The sequence below is a fragment of the Zeugodacus cucurbitae genome, chromosome 5 (assembly GCF_028554725.1).
Source record: "Zeugodacus cucurbitae isolate PBARC_wt_2022May chromosome 5, idZeuCucr1.2, whole genome shotgun sequence".
NCBI lineage: Eukaryota > Metazoa > Arthropoda > Insecta > Diptera > Tephritidae > Zeugodacus > Zeugodacus cucurbitae.
In genome coordinates, this window is record NC_071670.1 from 37,383,673 (window position 1) to 37,405,215 (window position 21,543).

Sequence of the window (21,543 nt, forward strand, 5' to 3'; positions counted from 1 at the left end):
CTAAGTTCAATAGCGCTTTTATTATTTGGAAACGTTTTCGGGGTCAACAAAAGTAAGTTTTTATTTACTTGTACATTTGCGCTGTGTGAACTTTAATGAACCAAGCGTGTCATGACTATTTTTATACTATCGCAACAAAGTTGCTAAAAATAATATTATAGTTTACCGTTATGTGAAGGTTGTTTGTAAGTCCAAAAACTAAACGAGTTTATATATACCAAAGTCATCAAGGTGACGAGTAGAGTTGAAATCCGGATGTCTGTCCATCCGTTCAAGCTGTAACTTGAGTAAAAATTCCATTCCAATGTTCCTTGAGACCATAAGAAGATTGAATTCGAAGGTGGGGAAATCGGACCACTGCCACGCCCACAAAATGGCGATAACCGAAAACCTGTAAAGAGCTATAACTTATGCATAAATTAAGCTATAAAAGTGAAATTTGGTACAAAGGATCGTTTTAGGAAGGGGTATATTTGGATGTAAATTTTTTGGGAAAGTGGGCGTGTCCCCGCCCCCTACTAAGTTTTTTGTACACATATCGTCAACTACTAAAGCTATATCAACGAAACTCTCAGGAGTCGTTTTCTTCAGGCACTTTCTTATACAGTCCAAAAACGGAGGAAGTCGGATTACCACGCCCACCTTCCATACAAAGTTTAGGTTGAATGCTTTAATTCTCATATCTCCGAAACTACTTGACTAATTGCAATGAAATACGGTTCGTAATATTTGCTTAGCATCCCAATGATATGTTATAAAATAAGCCAAATCGGTTCTCAACCACGTCTACTTTCCAGAACTATGAAGTCAATCTAAATCGTTAACTTTCCAATATATAAGAGAAACACTAGTGAAGATATCGGAACAGAACTTTGATAGTGTGGCATCGTCCTTCTAATCAGCGTAATCTGTGGATGATGAAGTGATTTGTACTTCGATGACCAACAATTTTAGTTAATGGGCTCATCCGAGAATAACTTCTAACAAAATCTCAGCAAGATTGTTCTCAGAATTTATAAAAAATTCATTCAGTACTTATTGAAAAAAAGCACAAACAATTCGTGGCCGAAAAAAATGAATGATGATCGATTTTTTTATTGTGTATATTGACAGCGCCAATGTGAAGCGTACGTGATCAATTTTTTGGACCACTTTGGTTATTATACTTCCAAGAATTTGTTATTACTTTAAAGCAGTCAAGCTTTACCACCATGCGTGCTATGACTTGGCAATTGAGCTCTTTTCTGAGCATGTCTGATGTTTAAGTAATATACTTTCATTATGATGACCATTTAAATTCTGCTTAAATTTTACATCAGATTTCATCCTTTGACCAAGTTAGTCCTCATCGATAGCATCATAATGGTATTGAAATTGAGTTGAAGAAAAAATTTAATTTTTTTGCAGCGACTTCCGTCATCATCCCTTTTTATCATCATTTCGATTTCAGTATCAATTGATACCAAGACTTTCGTTTCCAATTATTATTTCACAAATAAACTGTTCAGCAAATCACTAAATCTTTTTAGTCTTGCGGAATGATCTCATACTTCTTGCCTACATACAATTATTTTATTGAACGTTTAGAATATGTAGATTTAATAGAAGCTTCCACTACTAACGTAGCCAGTACATTTGAATCCGAATCATTTACCCTAAAGTAATTCCAGAGATCTGGAGAGTCGAAAACTATTGTAAGATCGGGATAGGTGTTTAACTGTTTCATCAAATTACAAATCAATTAGAAACGATTCAAAAACAATAATTTTGGATTTTATATACCACTAAGCAGAGGTCATTTCCGATGAATCCATTGTATAATGAAGGTTCTGAGGAATACGTTTTACTGGTATTAAGCAATATATTGTAAAGCCAATATCAATACTCTTTTAAAATATAAATTTTCAATTAAACCTATCTTATGTTTCGACATCGGTCACGATTCATATGGTGCCTTGGATTCCTTCCAATTATATTTTAGTTTCTTGAAACATCTATGTGTTCCCTGTGCTTCCACCGTCTTACTGTTTTATTTCTTATTTTATTTTAAAGCTTGTTAAATCATGTAATGAACCCTTTTACATATTTGCCGTAAATGCCTTTAATTTGTCTTTAAATTCTTTTGAAATATTTATGCAAATTTCTTAACACCTGCAAATTATTCTCTCCTTTTCATTACAGGTAAGCTGCTGCTCTGCGTCACTTTAACCCAACAAATCCGCATTCATTTGAAGCGAAAAAACAAAATGCATGAAAGCGAGGTAAATTAAATGTAAATAAATATTATTAAACGGCAACGTGGCAACAACAAAGCAGCGAAATAAAAATATACAGAACAGCAAAAAGCAGTGTCCCTAGCGGTGACAAAGCTGTCGACTGGCGACACGACACGCCTTTTAATAATAATAATAACAACAACACATTATTGCATACATTTTAATTAAACCGTTAATCGCTTAGTAAAGTCCAATGCGTACAAAAACAAGTATTAAGACGGGCACAAACTACCAGCGACTACGGCAAACAAAGCAAAAGTAAAAAAAAAAATATTTTACAAAAGGAAAAAGCAAAAATGTTGTGGTGGAGGGCGTGAAATTAATACAAAAGCGGACAAAAAAACGACATGTCATGAACATTCTTTCGCAGCGCCAACCGAGTTATGCCGGCATTATCCTTGCATAATAGTTGATGTCATGCTCTTCGGGTGGCCCAACACTCTAACAAGCAGCCGCTTACACGTATTTTATTATATATTAATTTACTAATTAAAATTTGACGTGGTCGGTATTCAGCTTTGGCGCTGATATGCACCCTTGTATGCGTATTTACTTTACTTTCACGCTTTGCATATTTTTGCAAATTACGATGCCACATCGGAATTTCACGACCTGTATTCATTACTTGACAGACCGTGCATGGTTTGAAAAGAATATTATTTAAGCGTAAAATTATGTGGTAATATCCATATGCAAATATGTGTATAAGTATATATGGTCACACATATTTATGCAATATCATGGTGAGCTCATTTGAGATGCCTTAAAAAACTTGTATTTTGGGTTTGTACCCGTATATCGAATTTTACTATTTAATATAAAATATTTCAAGTTAATTAACTGTTACACTCAAATTGTTCAAAGGAACCCCTACTTAACTTATTACATTCATTATCTAAGATTTTAAAAATACCTTATGAAAAAATATTTCAAATAAAATGGAAGAGATTTTGATCTGCTTTCAACGATCGTCGAAAATATTTCTCTAAACGCATTCGTTTTATATATTTTTCTTGTCCAATTAGCAGTATACAATTCTTCCATACCAGCTCGTGGAAGATTTTACTACTTTTATAATATATTTTATTGGCCATCATAAAGGTTATATAGTTCTCTTCTATTCGCCAAGCATTAGCGAGTAGCGAATCGAACAAACTCTACTAGTTGTTCCATCTACCTGGTAGAATTTTCTGTGAAACTGTGCGCTAATAAGTTCCCTAATGCATAGGTTTTGTCCAGGTTAGATACTTAATATTATCTCATCATCTAATACATCTTATAAGTTATAGAACGAAGAACATTCAGGGATAAGATATTATTATGATAAATATCTCCCTTCCGCTTTTTTGCTATTTATTCAATGCTTTATTCAAAGTGTAACAGTGATCGGATGTAGTTCAAATATGCGCAGTTACGTTCGATAATCTGTTTCCATCTACACGGCAACTACATAATATCCCCCTCGTAGAAACCCCCTTCCTTATTTGCGAAGCACTCGAACAGCCACTTTTCACAAGTCTCTTTTGAGTTCAACTTTACACCACCAAGGGCGTTAGCTATGGACAGGAACAGATGGTAATCACTTGGTGCCATGTCCGGGATCCGAGCTCCCGTAGCTTCTGACGAGTCATCAACGAAGTATGTGGTCTGGAACACTACACTCTTCCTGTTGGGCAATTCTGGATGCATCTGGTCGATCGCCTGCTTCAAGGGGTCCAGTTGTTCGCAGTAGATGGTAAAATTAAGCGTCTGGCCATATGGGAGCAGCTCATAGTGGATGATTCCAATCTCACCAAACACACAGCAAAACCTTCCTGGCCATCAATCCCAGCTTGGCCACTGTTTGGGATGATTCACTGGCCTTCGACCACGACCGTTTTCGCTTGATATTGTCGTATGTGATCCATTTTTCGACGCCAGTCACCATCCGCTTCAAAAATGGGTCGAGTTCTTTCCGTTTCAGCAGCATATTGCAGGCGTTGATTCGCTCCAGAAGATTTTTTTGCGTCAAATCATGCGGCACCCAAACTTCAACCTTTTTTGTGTATCCAGCCTTCTGCAGATGGTTTAGATGTCACGAGATGCTACATGCCGGTCTAACTCGATGTTTTCCATGAATTGATTGGTATTCGCCGTCACAGGTCTTTCGCCGGCTAGGCTTATCCATTTTTTTTCACCCGCTCTGAATCGTCGAAACCATTCCTCCTCAGTTCGATGTGATAGAAGTACGTTTCTCTAGCGGATTTGACTTTAACGAAGGAAGACTTTAAAATAGCGCCAATTTCGGCGTTAGTGAACTCCATATTTACACGTCTATAACTGTTGAATGCAAAATCCAAACTAATCATGCATAACGCCTTTCAAAGATGTATAGTATTGTCAGATACGAGCTCTCTAGCGCTTTATACATAGCCGCGAAATTCAAAAGACAAAAAGGCGGAAGGGAGATATTTGCTCATTTAATATTATCATCCTCAGTAGATTATAATCTACCATAATAACTATCACACCTCACAAAGTACTGAATTTCGAGACTATATTTGGTATTACTATATAACGAATCTTAAAATTAAACACGATTGCGAGAAGTCTGTAAAGGGATGAGTAAGTTGAGATGCTTTTCCAAAATTTGCAAGCTGTTGGGTCTATTTCAAAATATTTAATAACACATGCCATATTTGAACAAAAAAGAATGGCTAGGTTTGGTGTAACTGACTTTTATACTAACGCTATTTATTTAAATATAATTGAATCCGCATAATGTCCGCCAGAATATCGAAAATCACTATACATCTATAGTATATGTGTGGAGTAATTCCGATTTCACTATGTTATATCCGAAGTTATAAGCTCAATTAATTTTGCTAAGATATTTCTTACAATAGCCGATATATACTACCGGATATTTGTAAAACCTAATATTAGGTATATGGGAGATAGGGGAAGTAATGAACCGATAGAATGTTAGAAGATAAAGATTATCTCTGAATTTCTACAAAATAACCGGGAGATTTGACGATATTTTCCGTAATAAATTAGGAACATAAACTCATGTTCTATGTTTGGAGCCTTGAAATGTTATTGTCCAATTCTTTAATGTGCGGTTCTTGATTTATATCAGATCAGATGGAATTCAAAATATGTAATATATCGAAGTTGAAGTAGTTGTTAATCGATTACGCCCAATTTTCACCAGTTAACATCAGGTTATCAAGTGAATATTGTTAGTGAATTTGGTTGATATTGGTTGGGTGGATCGTGAGATATGGTTTTTGATCAAAAGTGGCCGACGCCACGATAATTTCATAATTTGTATATCAATCTGTGTGCAGCCTTTTCTATGAAAAATAGTGCTTCTGGCGTTTTGCATTAGTCAATTATCGCACTCTAAGTAGATTTTAAATAACCTTTATATGGGGTGGACGTGGTTATTATTCTATTGTTGGTTCATGAAATATGATAGAGTAGTAAAAGGAAATTTGGTAGTTTGAGAGATTTATAGACAATTTCTTATTGTTTGCTGTTAAGGCGGGACTATTCAAATAGGGCGACAATAGATAATCGCAACTATGCTTAACACTAATTTTACTTGTTTGTGTGATTATTATCAAGATTAACTTCGATAGAACTAATTTTAGTGTAAGAAAGACTAATATTCAGTAAATGGCGAGCCCTTAGAATCGTTCATTGTATTGTATGGGAATGAATTGAAGTTAGAAACACGTCCATCGTGGAGAAACCGCCGGTAGAAGTACATACAAGTTTCTAATGAAATAAAATTATTAGTTCTTTTTTCGACATTATGAACGGTTAATAATTCACGGTCCTCACGCATAAACAATAAGCACATGCAAGGTCACAATAATATACACATATTTTTATTGACTACTGCAACTTTTTCAAGCCCGCGGCTCTAATTGGTTCAAAAAGTTATTAGTCACGTTTTTGTCGCGATTTTTTCAGTCACTTTTTTGTTTGTTTGTCAACAAACAGCGTTCATTTTGCTTCATTGTTAGATCATTAATAAGCGATTATATCATGATATTAATGATATTGTAGAAATCGTCATATTTAATGCATAAAACTTTCACTTTGTTTCTGTATCGGATAAGCAGTTATGCGCTGGCAAACCACAGCCACGTGCGGCTTAAAATTAAAAACCAAACAATTGTGTTGACAACGTAATTGGATGAAGCTAAATTTATGTCACCGTTATACAAAAGGACTGTTATGAAAACAAATTATTTGTGTGTGTGTGTGTGTGTGTGTGTGTGTGTGACTCGATATGAGTTGTTTGTGGTTGAAAAATAAATAATTCCATTAATAAGATAACTTTTTTTGTGTCCACAAATAAGTGTGAAATAAAATTTAAATTGATGAACAGCATAAAACTATTATAAAATGCTGGCTTATAGTTAATAATGCATGTGTGTGTGTATAATTAATACAAATAAATATGGATATTTTTTGGCAGTTATGTTTGTTAAAGGTCTGCATTCATTAAATAATGAGTTCATAATTTTTAAGCAATTAAATATTAATTACAATATAATTTAAATGTATGTTTAATTAATAAGCTTAATTGTTTAGTTATTAGTATGTAGTCGCTTGTTTTGTTAATATTTTTAGTTTTTTTTAGAGATGAGCTTATAATGTTTCATAGTGGTGCTGCTGCGTTATTCACCTAGTGGCTGTTTATATTAGTAATAATTATTTTAAAATGGTCTGTCAGTTCTCTTATTTATTTTTTGCGCATATTTTTAAATATTTCCACAACTTTTTGGTTCTTGGATATTGTTTTGGAATATGACAATATGTAAAGTACCACCACCAGCAAAAGCACTACAAGCATTTTATGTGATATTCACCGGAAAAGATATCTAAACGTCCATCAGTAGTTCATAGAACTATTCCTGGTCAACCTCCACCTCTTCGATGACTATGCAAGCTCGTTTTTTCAAATCTCTTATCACAGGAAGTATAAGAAACGTATTAAGTGGTTTTTCTTTTTCGGGAAAGAACTTTACTTTTGAATTGTTTACTTCATACAAGGTATTTCCTCTCACTAGATTCAAAATTTGACATGATTTTAAAATTTTTCTGATCTCAACTATAAACAGTGAAACCTCTCATGGACGGACACTCAATGTCCAGCGATTTTTGTCCCAAAAAATTGTTCTAAAAAATTAACTTGGTGCATGAAATAATATCCGATTTCTTATTGTTCATGTAATTATATTGTTTTAAAGATATGACTATATACATGTAAGATAGTAAAGTTATACAGCAGATCCCCTCGTCTCACCTTTTAACCGATCTAGAAAGTGAATACCGGTCTTTTGGCATATGCCATCATTATACGTATTATTTATTTTTAAAAGGCTCGTAGAGATTATTCTTAGAGATTAGATCTCCTAATAGTTTTGACATCACTTTAAACAACGGAATAATTAAATTCCTTTTTATACTCTCGCAAAGTTCTTAAGAGAGTATAATAAATTTGGTCTGCACTTAAATTTCTATACAAAATTGTAAATGGTCGTGGCGCCACACACTTACGGGCCAAAAATTCTATCTTAGGAACTACTCGACGAATTTCAACGAAATTGGGTTCGTATCACTGTTACTGTTTGGTATTCTTATACTACAGTTTGAAAATTAGCGAATTCGGTTCACAACCACGCCTATTTTCCGTATACCCCAAATTTGGGGACTTTACATTCTATAAATTAAGTACTAAGTGAAGGTATCGGAACGGAACTTTTCACTAGGCACTGATGTCCTTCACGATTTGTCGCCTGTCGAATCTCTGGTCATATATACTATTTTGGAATCATATTTAAATGAGATTGAAAAAATATTTCAAATTCTCAGTCAATATATGTGACCTGGTCTACGGAAAGGGGGCTTAGGTGTCAAAAAATCAATTTTCACTTTTTAGTTGATTCGGATGGAAGATGAGAGTTGTTTATTTTTAACAGCTGTTTCCCAGAAAACTAGTTTCCGCACGTTAGCTCCCTTTTCGTAGACCAGGTCACATATATTGTATTACATATTTGGTCGATTCGAATTGGGATCTGATCATAAGGTTCAGTTACTTTTCGTGGTAGATATATTAATCTTTGGAAAACTTGTAAATATATCTGTATATTGTATAATGTTAATTTCATCACTTACGAATATTTCAAAAGAGTTTCTGAAAGTTTCTATAGGTATATATAGGTATATATATTTCTATAGGTAATAGTATCCTGAAATTAGAAATGAAAGTTGAGTCTACATATTTCAGACCCCAGTACAGTCTCAGTTTTTAAAACTGTCGTCTCTTCTAAAACTTATATTATTCAAAAATGATGAATATTTGTGCACTAGTTACCAACTAGTACCGATTAAACTAATCCACTCATAATACATTTATACACCCCGCAGTCACTGTAGTCTGTGTTTACACTTTCTAATTGTAAATTCGTTAATTTCATAGTAGCAATCAGATTTTACTTAAATAAAATACAAAATGGCAAAGGGCAAATATGTCTCGATGTGTGTGTGTAATTATATATTTATGGCCTCGTAGGTGTTTGTAATTTGTAATTGCGTAAATATTTCATGTTAACGAAATATAATTTACACACACAAGCATACATACATATCGACATACATACCTAATTGCACAGCTATTCAATGGAAATTTTAGCATAATAAATTAATATTGACATAAACCATAAATAAACACCAACAACAGCAATAATAACAACAAATGTAACTATATCAAGTGTATTAATTCGGTTTCGATATTGGTTGCCAATGTGTGGCCAACATTTGGGTAATGCGTATGTATATACTATGTATAATACGTATGTAGATTGCTTCGGAAGCGTTTGGGCTTAGATGTTGTAAGCTCGTTAAAGAGTGGCTTATTGGCACTACCGTTATTTTTAGCACAGCATAGCTTGAATGGTTGGCAAATATGCGTATGTGGGTTAAAATTATGCAACATGCTCATTTGCAACAATTTCATAAATGCATTCATATACATATATACATATGGGCATATGTTCGATTGAATTTCGAAATATTACAATTTCAAACAAAATGTTGACCCAAATATCAAATTAATTAAATGTATAGCAGCAAATGTTGCATTTACAGTTACAAATAGTTAGAAAATTTCAAATTTTTTCATTTACCTTCACAAAAGCTGATATTATAATAGTGATTCATATGATGAATGTAGGTATGTTTGTTTAAATCGTTAAGTATACATGCATTTGGAAGAATTACAATATGTGTTTTATTTATTATGTGAAAATTAATAAGTAGTTATATAAATTCATATTTTACGCTTAATCCAATCATTACTACACATTCATGTTAGGTAAGCCTGTTATTCATGTTTCCCATCTATGCGTTGAGGATTTTACACTTTAGTGACGCATCTGAAAGGTTACTACGTTAATGTTAAATGGGTTGTTCCATGCTGTAAATTTTGTGGTACAACTCTAGTATTATTATTGAAATAATAATTTCATTACTTCTTTGAAATTAACGTTTTAATTGCAAATTTTTCAAAAGTATACATATAGAGAATAAATAATTATTGAATTTTATCTCTAAGTGATGTTAAAAGTAGCAGGAATGTTTCAGATTTATGTGTATTTCTTATTTGTTTTCATGCCAGTTTTATTTGAAATTTATTCTCTTGTAGACATTTTATAGCAAACATGTAAGAAAGGGCCAAGTTCGGGTGCAACCGATCATTTTATACTCTCGCAATTTTTTGCTATATTTTCATTAAGATATTCCACTAAATCAAGTTCATTTTTCGACATCTCTAAACAATTGTTCCGCGTGCTATCGATCATTTCCCGTGGTATCAGTGTATGACATTTATTATTACAACAATCTTTTGACAGAAATTTTGTTACCAGCTCCTCCTCCTTTACTTCAACAACAGACAGGTCAAAGTTTGTTCGGTATCATCTTATGCCTGAGATACACATACTTCGTCTTCATCATAATCGCTCTCTTCAATGTTTTCATCATGCGATGCGAAGACGATAATCAACAGAAACACTTACACAAATGTGATAACAGAACATCCGGAAAAAAAGAGAAAACTAGTTTACGCACGTTAGCTCCATTTTCGTAGACCAGGTCACATATATAGTATAAGAGGGCTGAGGCAATTTCTGAACCGATTTTTGCCACCAAGGTACACTATATCCAAGACTATACGCTCACTTAATTTTGTTAAGATATCTCAGATATTAACCGATATATGCGGAGTAAAGCCCACAGGAAGTTCGATTTCGATATTTTTTCCACAAGTAATGCCACAGAGGGTATACAGTATTTCCGTAAAGTTTCCTTTTTCTTGATTGGATATATTATGTATATATTATGAAGTGAACGAATCAGATGGAATTCAAAATTAAGTTATATGGAAAGTAGGCGTGGTTGTGAACCGACTTCGCCCATTTTTTATCCGTGTTATCAGGGTGTCAAGAAAGTCCCGTTTTCCATTTTGTAAAAAAAACTGAGTTCAGCTCTCCCCTGTCATTTCCACTGTAAAATTTGGTGTTTCTAATGTTTTAAGCTAGTGAGTTAACGCAGTTTTAGTAATTTTCAACGTAACCTTTTTATGGCAGGTGGGCGGTGGTTTTTATCCGATTGCGACTGTTTATGGTGTAAGGGAAGTGACTGCAGAAAGTTCGGTTTATATAGCTTTATTGGTTTGTGAGATATATACAAAAGATCAATTTATATGTTTTCGATGTCCGCCATTTTGTGGGCCAGGGTGGACAAGGAATATGTGTACCTAATGTGTTTCATTAAGTTATCTCAATTTTTACTCAAGTAGACCGTTGCACGGTCAGATGGGCAGTCAGACATCTGGATTTTAACTCGTTTCGTCATCATGGTCATTTTGATATACTATATATAACCCTATATCTAACTCGTTTGGTTTTATGACTTGAAAACAACCGTTATGTGAATAAAAACTATTAAACTCTCTTAGTATAAAAATGCAAGATGTATGTTGACTAAAGTCGGGAAGAGACACATTTTATCCTTTCCGCTATTCGTTTACATATTGAAGTCTCAATTTTTGAGTAGTCTGAACTCTTATATTCTTATAAATTTTTTATGAGATTGAAAACAAAATTAAGGATCACCGTTTCTTGGATCAGAATTGAATGGATATTTCTCTTAAGTACTGATTTGATGTGATGGTTTGGTAATTTTTCTCTATTATGCGCTATTAATCAATAACTAATCCCATATTCATATTTCCAAAAGGTGTTCTACTACTCAGTTCTAATTTTCTGCGAATTTTCTATATACAACTGCTTCAACTCCCACAACGAAACGTCTTTATAGTTGTCAACTTTATGCTTTGACATTTGCTTATCATTTACCGTTAATCTGTTGAAATTTCATTGCGTGAGTTTTTAACATTCATTATTATTAGCTCTTTCGTTGAACACCATTTCAACGCGCGAACTTTTATGACTGCGACCATCCTACCTTAGTCTTTCTCGACACTTTCAAATCAACCTCTCTCCACCAACCGAGTTAGGCAATAATAATATAGTAGACCACTTGAGGGCGAATGTCGTTTGCTTTTATCATTATGCGATTGTTTGCCAACTCTTTGAGACAACCTTAGTTGCTGCTGCATTGTTGTTGCTGTTGTTGCGCTGTGACATTGACAGCACACCTTTTCGCCAGGGAACGACTTCGAAAATTTTGATGGTCGCAATGCCGTCAAATACGCCGACACGCCCTTCAAAGTCATTAGTGAGTTGTTAAATAAAACTCGCTGTCATAACGAAGCAATTCGTTTGAATTACTTTTGTAAATAACGCTAGTAATCGAAACAGCATAGGCGGCTCGGAGATGGCAGTGGACGAAAGGGGTGCATCAACGCCCTCCAAAGTCCAAAGTCCATTGGCATAATAATTATGACGCGTGGGAAGGCGTGCGAATTTCATTTCAATTATTTTTTTCATTCTTTAAATTTACTCGTTTCGCCAGTGCGCTCCTCCCAACGAATAAAATGCTGACAAATGAAAAATTCTGAATAAAATAAACTACGATTATAGAACGATGAGAAATATAATGGGAAAATAAAATATTTCTTGGCATAATGTTTGGCACACACGCTAACCCGTTGAGTTCAACAGCTTACTCGGTATGCTTTTCTGTAGTTCTACGTTGTTAGAGGACATTGGGATGTGTGTGCTTGTATCAGAGAGGCGTTTTGTGGGCGCTCTGTTTTCCAGAAAGCGTTATATATATACATATGTATATATAATATTTATGTTATTAATTCGTTGATGGCGTGAAATGTCTGCTCTTTGGTTGGTGATGCTTATTGATGGTGACCAATTTGATACCTTGTATAATAAATTGTGTTAGTTAACGAATATTAGTTAAATAAAAATTGATTATGTCATTTCACTAGTCAACAAATTAAACATAGTTTTCCACGATAGTCGGTTCTAAGTAATTGGAATGGTCTTATCTTTCCATCTGGTCGTGAACTGTTAACTGAGCTGAATTTTTCGATATTTCACTGATAAAATAATAAGCTCCGTCTCGGTATATATTCTGTCAAATAAGTACCCGGATAAATAAATAAAACACAAACAACTTATCAACCATCTAAAGTTATTATATCCCCTTCAAAATATGTCCCTTCTGAGGCCAATACACTTCTTCCAACAAGCAATCCAATCATCGAAACACTTTGTAAAGCTATATTCCGGGATGGCCTTCAATTATAGTTGCGAATTAGTTTTGATGTCTTCAATGCTCTCAAAACGGGTTCCACGAAGTGGTAATTTTAGTTTTGGAAACAGGAAAAAGTCACACGGGGCCATATCTGGAGAGTACGGTGGTTGTTCGATGATATTTGTTGAATTTTTGTTCAAAAACTCGTTCACAACGATCGCTTTGAGCGCTGGTGCATACCCAAAACATCAAACAAAATATGACGAGCGGAGTCATGAGACATGTCCATTATTTGGGCTATCTCTCGTAAACTATAATGACGATTTTCGGGCACCATTTTCTTTATTTTGTCGACGTTTTCGAAGGCCGTCCTGAACGTGGCAAATCGTTCACTTCTTCTCCCCCCTCTTTGAACGATTTATACCAATCGTAAACTTGAGTTTTCGTCATGGTTGAATCACCAAATGTTTTTTCAACATTTCCAACGTTTTGACACAAGAAATTTCGTTTGAAACACAAACTCTAAACAAACTAAATGACACATAGCAATACAAATTAACAGAATAGGGGCTGAAAGTTGTTCCAACCTGGGAAACATTTTTTTTTTAAATATTCTCAGGAAAATCTAAATGAGAATTTCCTGGTACTTATTTGACAGAATTTATCACATTTCAATATTCGACCATGATCGGAATGTCGGCTCAAATTAAATAGAAAATCTTTTACATAAATAAGCTGAAGAAGTTGGGTGAGTGATTAACACACGAAGGATTTTGGATTTGAATTTTTTGTTTTCCAAAATACATTTATAATACATCCGTAGGACCAAACACAATACAAAATCGTTCCAAAGAAAACGACGAATACATGGTAGAGCAGGGATGGATTGGAATCATATAACGATATTAAAAATTTGTTCATGATTTTCACTTCCGATATTTATTTAAGAACTATTTTTGAAACGCCATCGGAAAAAGCGTTAATATGACCTAGTTCTCTTTAGACATTTTGGTACAACATTTCGAATCTTTGGTAGATTATTGGGCAAAAAATAAATATACTGCTTTAGTTCAATTAAAAAATTGGAAAATGTTGGCAAAAGCGGGGTCTATGGCTTATGATAATTAATTTTTGTACCGACATTTTAATATTGATTTGAGTCAAAAGGAGTTATATTGTGTTTTCAGTCTCGGTATATATTCCTTTTGTTTTAGGGCAGTTAGGATTTAATGGATGCAACAAAAGCTTGAAACAGTGCCTTTGAAAGCACATTGTTGTTGTCTGTCTAAGGTCTCAAAACAATTTTTTTTTTTAGTTTTTTGTATAGAATATTGAAATATGCAACAAAACAATATCACAGAAAAAACTGTGCCACCACACTTGAATGAAGAAGAATGCCCAAATTATTTTCCACACATGAATTTAATATTTTCCTTATTTTTTGTTTCTGCTATTCGTTTAATCTTTTGTTTCACATCACGCTAAAAAATATAGCAATTTAGGCTATTTTTTTATCCATATCTGCATATCCATATTTCATCTATATTTGTTGGCAAAATATAATAGTTGAGGCAGTGGCAAATGCGACTTGGGTCAAGACTATGGCGGCGTCATAGAGAACAAGTCAGCGCGAAGCACTGACGCGGGCAAATTGGTCATACATATACAGCACTATATACACATATCTATATTATATACAGTGGAAAGTAGCAGCGTTTTGAAATCAACAAAGTGCATGACCCTGCGCGGTCGTGGCCGTTTTAGTAGCGGTTGTGGTGAATGAGTGGGTGTTGCGCTAAGTGTACTTTTGCGTGCGTTCGCGTTGGCTGAGAGCGTTTTCTTTTCAGTTTGGTCGACTGTTCTATGTATTCGTGTGTATATTTTCCATATGTGTGCCGTTTCACGCGTACTCTCTCTCACATATTTTCGCTTTGTTTATAAGCTTAAAGCGTGTGTAGCTCGCCAACTCGTTAACGGAAGCGGAAGTAATTTGTCATTCACATTTTTGCTGTCCGCCATTTTTGCAGGTGCAAAGCGTACTTTTAATGAACGAATATGTATGTGCGCAGTCTTAAGCATTTGTAGAGTAAATTGGTTACCATTTGAAAGCCAGTACATGTTACGGGTAAAAGCAGGAAGATGGTTAAAGCAAGTTTCAAAGAAAAAATTTAGGCTTCTATATTTTCCTATTTTTGTTATATAAATATGAAGGTATTGCTGAATTTTACGGATTTTGTTTAATTCTTTACTGCCGAGTCAGAAACATGCTATTCTTGAAAATATTTCACTTTATCGTTTTCTTCTGGTTTCAAAAAGCATTACAATCATACTAAAAGCTCTACGTGCTATAATTAGTTAATTATGCTTAAAATTAGCATATTTGGAAGATATAAAAATAACTTCCGATTAAAATAAAATTAAAAAGTTTATTATTGTGTATAGAAATAGGTGATTATATGTGCTGCTGCCTATTACTACTAGTCTATATGGCTATCAAGTCATCCATCCATCATTTGACCAACAAATTCCATCACTCATTATTGGACTTCGATGTGGTCGCACCAATGAAAATAATCGCAATACACACTCAAAATTGCTTTGCATATTTGTAGGCGTTGGGGCTTACGTTACGCGACAGTGGGAGCCACTTGAAATGGCCATAATAAATTAAATAAGATTTCAGCGTCGTTAAGTGGCCAAATTGACTGAGAGAAATGTCGCTTTTACTTTGATTTTGGTTTGATTTACTTTTGCAGGCATTCTGTACGTGTATTTAAGCTAAGGGAGTAGGAGGTGGTTCAAGTAAGTGAGGAATTTAAATTATTTCCACTCGCGCTGCGTTAACGCTGACAAAGTGGGTTGGAGTGCCTTTATTTTTATATCACGTAGGTGTACTTGTAATTTCGAAAGAAATATTTTGTAGCCCACAGTCATTTATTGCGACCCTTACATCCTTATAATTTTACAATTTACTTATCTTGAGATTATTTTAAATGCTTTTGAAGTACAATAGTTTTTTACTTATATTGCAACTGCTTATATTTATTTACCTAAATAACTTCCCCAGTTGACTTATGGAAATGTTTTTTTTTTTTAATTTTTATAATATTCGAAATTGTTTCTAAAAATTAAACCTCAAGTAAGTACACTATTATTTGTGAAATGTACTCTCTATTATAACAGGCTATTAATTATTTCTTTAGCTTAGGTCAATAGTTCAATGTTTGTTCTTAGTGTATTATTTTAAGATCATAAGACTAAACTATTTTCTTAGCGAAACTTGAAAGCTCCAAGCACTTTCATAACTCAAAATGATTTAGCTTTCATTAGCTAATTGAGAGGAGGTTGTGAAAAAAATTTTCTTTAGAATCTAATAATATCTATTTTTATCATTTACAAAATTTTTTGCGGACCAAATGTGATTTTGACTTTACTGATACATAATAAATATAATATCATAAATAAATATAATAATTTGTAGTAATGTTTATATTCTTCAATACCATTTTAATTTTTTATTCTATTTTGAGAAATTAGTGCAATAACAATTTATATTGGCTGCTACGAAGAGGCTATGTAAAGTCAATTTGCATTCAATAATCTTTAATGATTTTTTATTGTAATTTAATATAAAATGTAAAATACTAACACTTTTTCAAACATACATACATATAGACATAATATCAATAATACAAAAGCATTTCCAATATGGATATTTTAAGATAATACGCGTAAATATTTTTCAATCATATTCCCTAAGACAAAATATACAATGCCTACTCTTAAATAGCATACATTCAAGTATACACGGAGAGGTATACAAAGAAAAAATAAAAGTAGTAATAAAAAAAAATTCTTGCATGCTCTTTAAGAAAATTATACTCTTTGCTGAAACAACACAGTCAAGTAAAGCAAAATCAAGCAGCGCTTCCTTTGCCAAAAATACAAGATAAAAAAAAAACAAAATTCACCATTATTATAAAGCAAATGCAATCAAACAGCAAACACATGAGAGTGGGAGAGTGATTCTCTGCTGCGCAACGGTGGGCAATGCATGGCATGCATGCAAATGCATTGAGTGTGCGCCGTTAATTTTCTTGTGCACGCACAAACACGATTTCATTGTGAAAGAAGTGCGTATCAGAGTTGGAACAAATTGGAAACTAATTGATAAATGTGTAAAATAACTAATAATAATGTGTTTAAAATGTGCAAATCGGTGTGAATAATTGTAAATATTATTAGCGTTAAAGTGTGGCAAAAGTCTGGAGACTAAATGTGGTCAAATACTATAATTTAAACAAAAGTTTGTGAAATTGTGGAAAACCACATACTTAACATTTTAGATGTGTGAAGTACTAAAAAGTGAAGTGAAACAATAAAACCAAAGTAAGTGACAAGTCGGAAAGTTTCTTAGTAAAAACATTTTTGACTAAGTTGTAATGAAATGTATAAGGACTAAAAGTATATTTTTGTGTGAAAAAGGTGCTGTGTTGTGGAAAATATTAGTGTTCGCAAATCAATAGGCAGTGAATTTATGCATGTAAAAATTATGGAGAAACGCGCTACTGAATGTAGAAACAAAATTGTCAGGTGAGACTTTTGCAATATGGTATAATTTGCTGAACTTTTTTAGAATAGAATTTTGGCAGAATCACGCCACATTGAATAGGCTGCAGCGGCAGAACGAACGCATGTGTATTGTTTTTGTATTGTCGCTATGGTGTGAAAATTATACAACAAACACAGTGTGATGGCATGTTAGAAATCAAATGAAAAGAAAAAACTGCAAATTGTTCAGAATATGGAAATTTATAGTTTCATGAAAACCATTAACCTAAAACAATTTTAATTTTTTATTTCAATATTAAGACCGTTATTCTTGATATACATATTCTTTGGTATTTTTATTATTATTAATTAATATTTTTCTGCACAACTCAATGCCGTTAATTAATATACATATTTTTTTATCAAAGATGTAAAAGAGTTAATTGAGTGCTCTCATAAGTAGTGATGCTCTTTGTGAAGCAAAGAGCAAATGGTAAAGAATGAAAAGCCTTGTAATTAGTAGACGGCTACATATATAGATATAATGTATGACTTGTAAAGAGATAGATTAAATTAAGAATTTTATTTTTCTGCCAGTTAATGAATTTATGGATGAAAAATATGTTTTCTGAAATATAAATATAAAAAGAGAGAACTGTAAATCAGCTTTTCCATTATTAGCTACCAAATTGCAATATATCAAGCAATTTTTTCTAAGAGCAAGATAAGAAGATAAGAGATCTGAACGATCAAATTTAAAATAGGCATGTTTGATACTTACAAATTAGCTATGTAGGCGTCATAAAGGATTTATTTCATATACTAGTTTGTTGCCATTTTTTTTCTAAGAATTATGAGTTAGATATAAATTAGTTGATCTACATTTAGGCGCATATTATATATTTTAGAGAACCTCTTACTTTTTTATTTAAATTGTTTATACCTATATTTAATACAAGAGATTTGTTACAAAATAAAAATTATGTACATTCCCACAAATAAGTACCCGGAAATTCTCAAATTAGTTAGTAATTAACGAATTTTAATTAGTTAGTGTGAAATTTTGTGTTTCAAACGAAATTTTTTTGTGCAGAAACGTCGGAAATATTGAAAAAAAAACATTTGGTGACTAGTTCCTAATGACGCCGTAAATACAAACTAAATGACACATATCAATAAAAATTAACATAATAGTGGCTGACCTACCTGGGGGAAAAAAATTTTGAAATATTCTCAGCGGGAAAATTTAAAAGGAGAATTTACGGTTACTTATTTGACGGAATGTATAGTTCCAAAAACTAAGATTATAATTTAAAATTTAATTTGATAAAACTGATTCTTCTAAATTTTAATTGCTAATTTCTTATATTTCAACTGTAAAATTATAATTAACGTGTTTATACATAAAAATAACTGTTTAACATTTCGATTCCTAGTAAATATGTGTATTGTTCATACTCATAGTATATTACATACCATTTTATCAGGAATTGTCGGCATATGTACATGTTTACGTACTTGTCGGTACATGCTCTACCAGGAAGTAAGCACATTCTTTAAAAAGTAAGCCCACTTCTTACCGCAGCACTGGAAAGGTCAAAAGTGCTACATGAAAAGTAGTAAGCAGTCAACAATGTTGCTAGTTTCCTAAAGCACACTACAATTGCGGTTGCGTTTTATTTAACACTCTTGAACCACAACATTGTACAGTTAGACATCCAGTTAGTTAGCTTCAAGTACGCGCCACAGACGCCAAGAAATTTGAAGTGTTGTGAAGTTGCAGGAAATTTAAATGCTGAGGATATGAGTGGATACATAAATACAAATATCTATATGTATATTGTGTCAGAAAAATATGTATTAGCTCCTTGAAGGAATTGGCGGATTATAAATACGAGTATATGGTATGGTTTTGATACCGAATTATGTTTTACTGCACCGATCTATATTTTGAAGTTTTTTCTGAAAAGATCTTTTCTTCTAAAATAAATAAATTGGTTGGATCGGAGAGAATCTCACTTACAAAATTATATACACACATTCTATTTCTCTAAATCGCAACTTCCTTCTTTGTTCTCTTTCTCGCTTACCGCGATTTCTTTGCTCAAATTTGTTCGTGTATTATAGAGAATTTCTTTTAGAGAAACAAATTGCCAAGTCAAGTGTCTGCTATCGCGCGCTTTTCCCATCTCGCCAGTGGAGTCATCAAGCAGCTTTTGAAGGCGCCGCTCGCGAAGTGTGCTTGGCACGAATGGAGCCATGACTTCAGCTTTGGCGCCCAAACGAATTGTTTACATTCATTTCCATTACCATTTCCTTTTCCATTTTGCTATTGCCATAGCCATATTACCATAGTCGGGAATTTCCATAACGAATGCGCGTTAACGAATACAAATTTGTTGGCGTTTGCTAGGCATTTGTTTTTGTAGGCGAAGCTTATGCGAAGTGTTTGTTGGTATTTTGCATAACACTCTACGGTGATTTCTTTCGGTTTTTGTTTAACTTAAATACATTTTTTCGCTACTCTCAACTATTTTGAATTTCTTTCGCTTTTTTAACTACTGATTTGGTTTTTATTCATTTTTTCTTGCAAGTCATTAACCATAAAATCATTTAAATGTAGATTTGCTTAAGCGCATTATTGTTTTGATTTCCGTGGCCGCCAAGTGAAGAGAAAAACTAGAATAAATGGGGAGTAGAAAAAATATATAAATATTTATATATACATGACTTTGGTAGTGCTTGTCTAAGTACAAGGGTGTCTTCTGTAGTAGCTGTGCTAACAAGAAGAACTGTATTCGAATTCGAATAAGTTGATAGCTAATTTTTTGTAATTTAAGATAAATTAATAAAAAAGATTTGCTCATATAGAAAATTATATTTATTCGTCTTCAAAAAGATTTGTTAAGTATTGACCGTTGTTCATATATTTATTGAATTTTGGAAATCGCCCAAGCGATACTATAACTAATGTGATATTGAAGATATTGATTTAAGCCTCTTCTAAGTTTATCTTTGTTTATAACATATTATTTTTTGTCATTTCATGACTTTTATCTCTACTTGTCCGCTTTTGTTATGCTTCAAAAATTAAAAAAAAAAATAATTGTTATAGTTTTCCCTTGTAATACTGCTACTTCTAAGGTTACCCTAGTATACAAACATAATCAAATACATATCTACAGAGCAAAACGCTGAAAAACTTTAATGAAACTGTAGAAGCTTATTTTCCACGCGCTAATGTCGGTATTATAGCAGATTTTAATTATATTTTCTAAATAAAAAATGCAATTTGTAGCTTTGCTACTTTAATTACACTTAAACGAATTAATAGCAACAGCAAAGCGCGGCGAATACCAAGTCAAGCGCTAGTGGCTAAAGGCGAATAACGCACAAAAAGCGAAACAGAAATATATACATAATAAATAAAAAGTAAGCCAAGAGGCCAACAAAAATACGGCTATTTTCAGCTGCGAGAGCATAGAAAACGCGAAAAATATCAACTAACAGTGTTTCACATACAAACAAACATACATTTGTACATACATATGTATGTACGAGACGCATACTTGAACGTTGTCCACATTCCAGTTCTCTTTGATTACTTGACACAGTTTCTTGCCAACGCTACGGCATATCAAAGCAATAACAAGCTGCTTATGAGAATTGTATACACAAAGCGCCTAAGAATATGCTACACTTGAGCGCCATATTCACACAAGCACAAGCGGACGCACTACAACTACAGCAACCAAACACTAGCTATTGTATACATATACTCAAGTCACAGAGCCTTTGTATATTTTTGCACTTGATGGCATGTGTGCCGAGTTGGCGACCCAGGCCTAGCCTTGAGGTTGTTGACATCGCCATTAGTCAAGTGCAGACGCTCGCAGCAGCTGGCAGCTGGCACAACTGGCAACCGGCATATAAAACAAGCGCACAAGCAGCAAGTCAGCGCTCGTGCTAGTCATCATGC

The 21,543-nt window shown here is 33.4% G+C and overlaps 1 protein-coding gene across 6 annotated transcripts in view; it reads left to right on the forward strand.

Annotated features, from left to right (window-relative positions):
• Lac_4 (Lachesin) overlaps window positions 1-21,543 on the forward strand; it is a 398,804-nt gene that overhangs the window by 95,891 nt on the left and 281,370 nt on the right. For 3 of the 6 annotated variants that reach the window (XM_054230629.1, XM_054230630.1, XM_054230631.1), the window contains exon 1: window positions 17,015-17,606. The exons of the other annotated variants lie outside the window; for them this stretch is intronic. The gene's annotated coding sequence lies outside the window, so the exon portion shown is untranslated. Of the gene's footprint in view, window positions 1-17,014; window positions 17,607-21,543 lie in introns of those variants that run through there. 6 annotated transcript variants of the gene reach the window in all.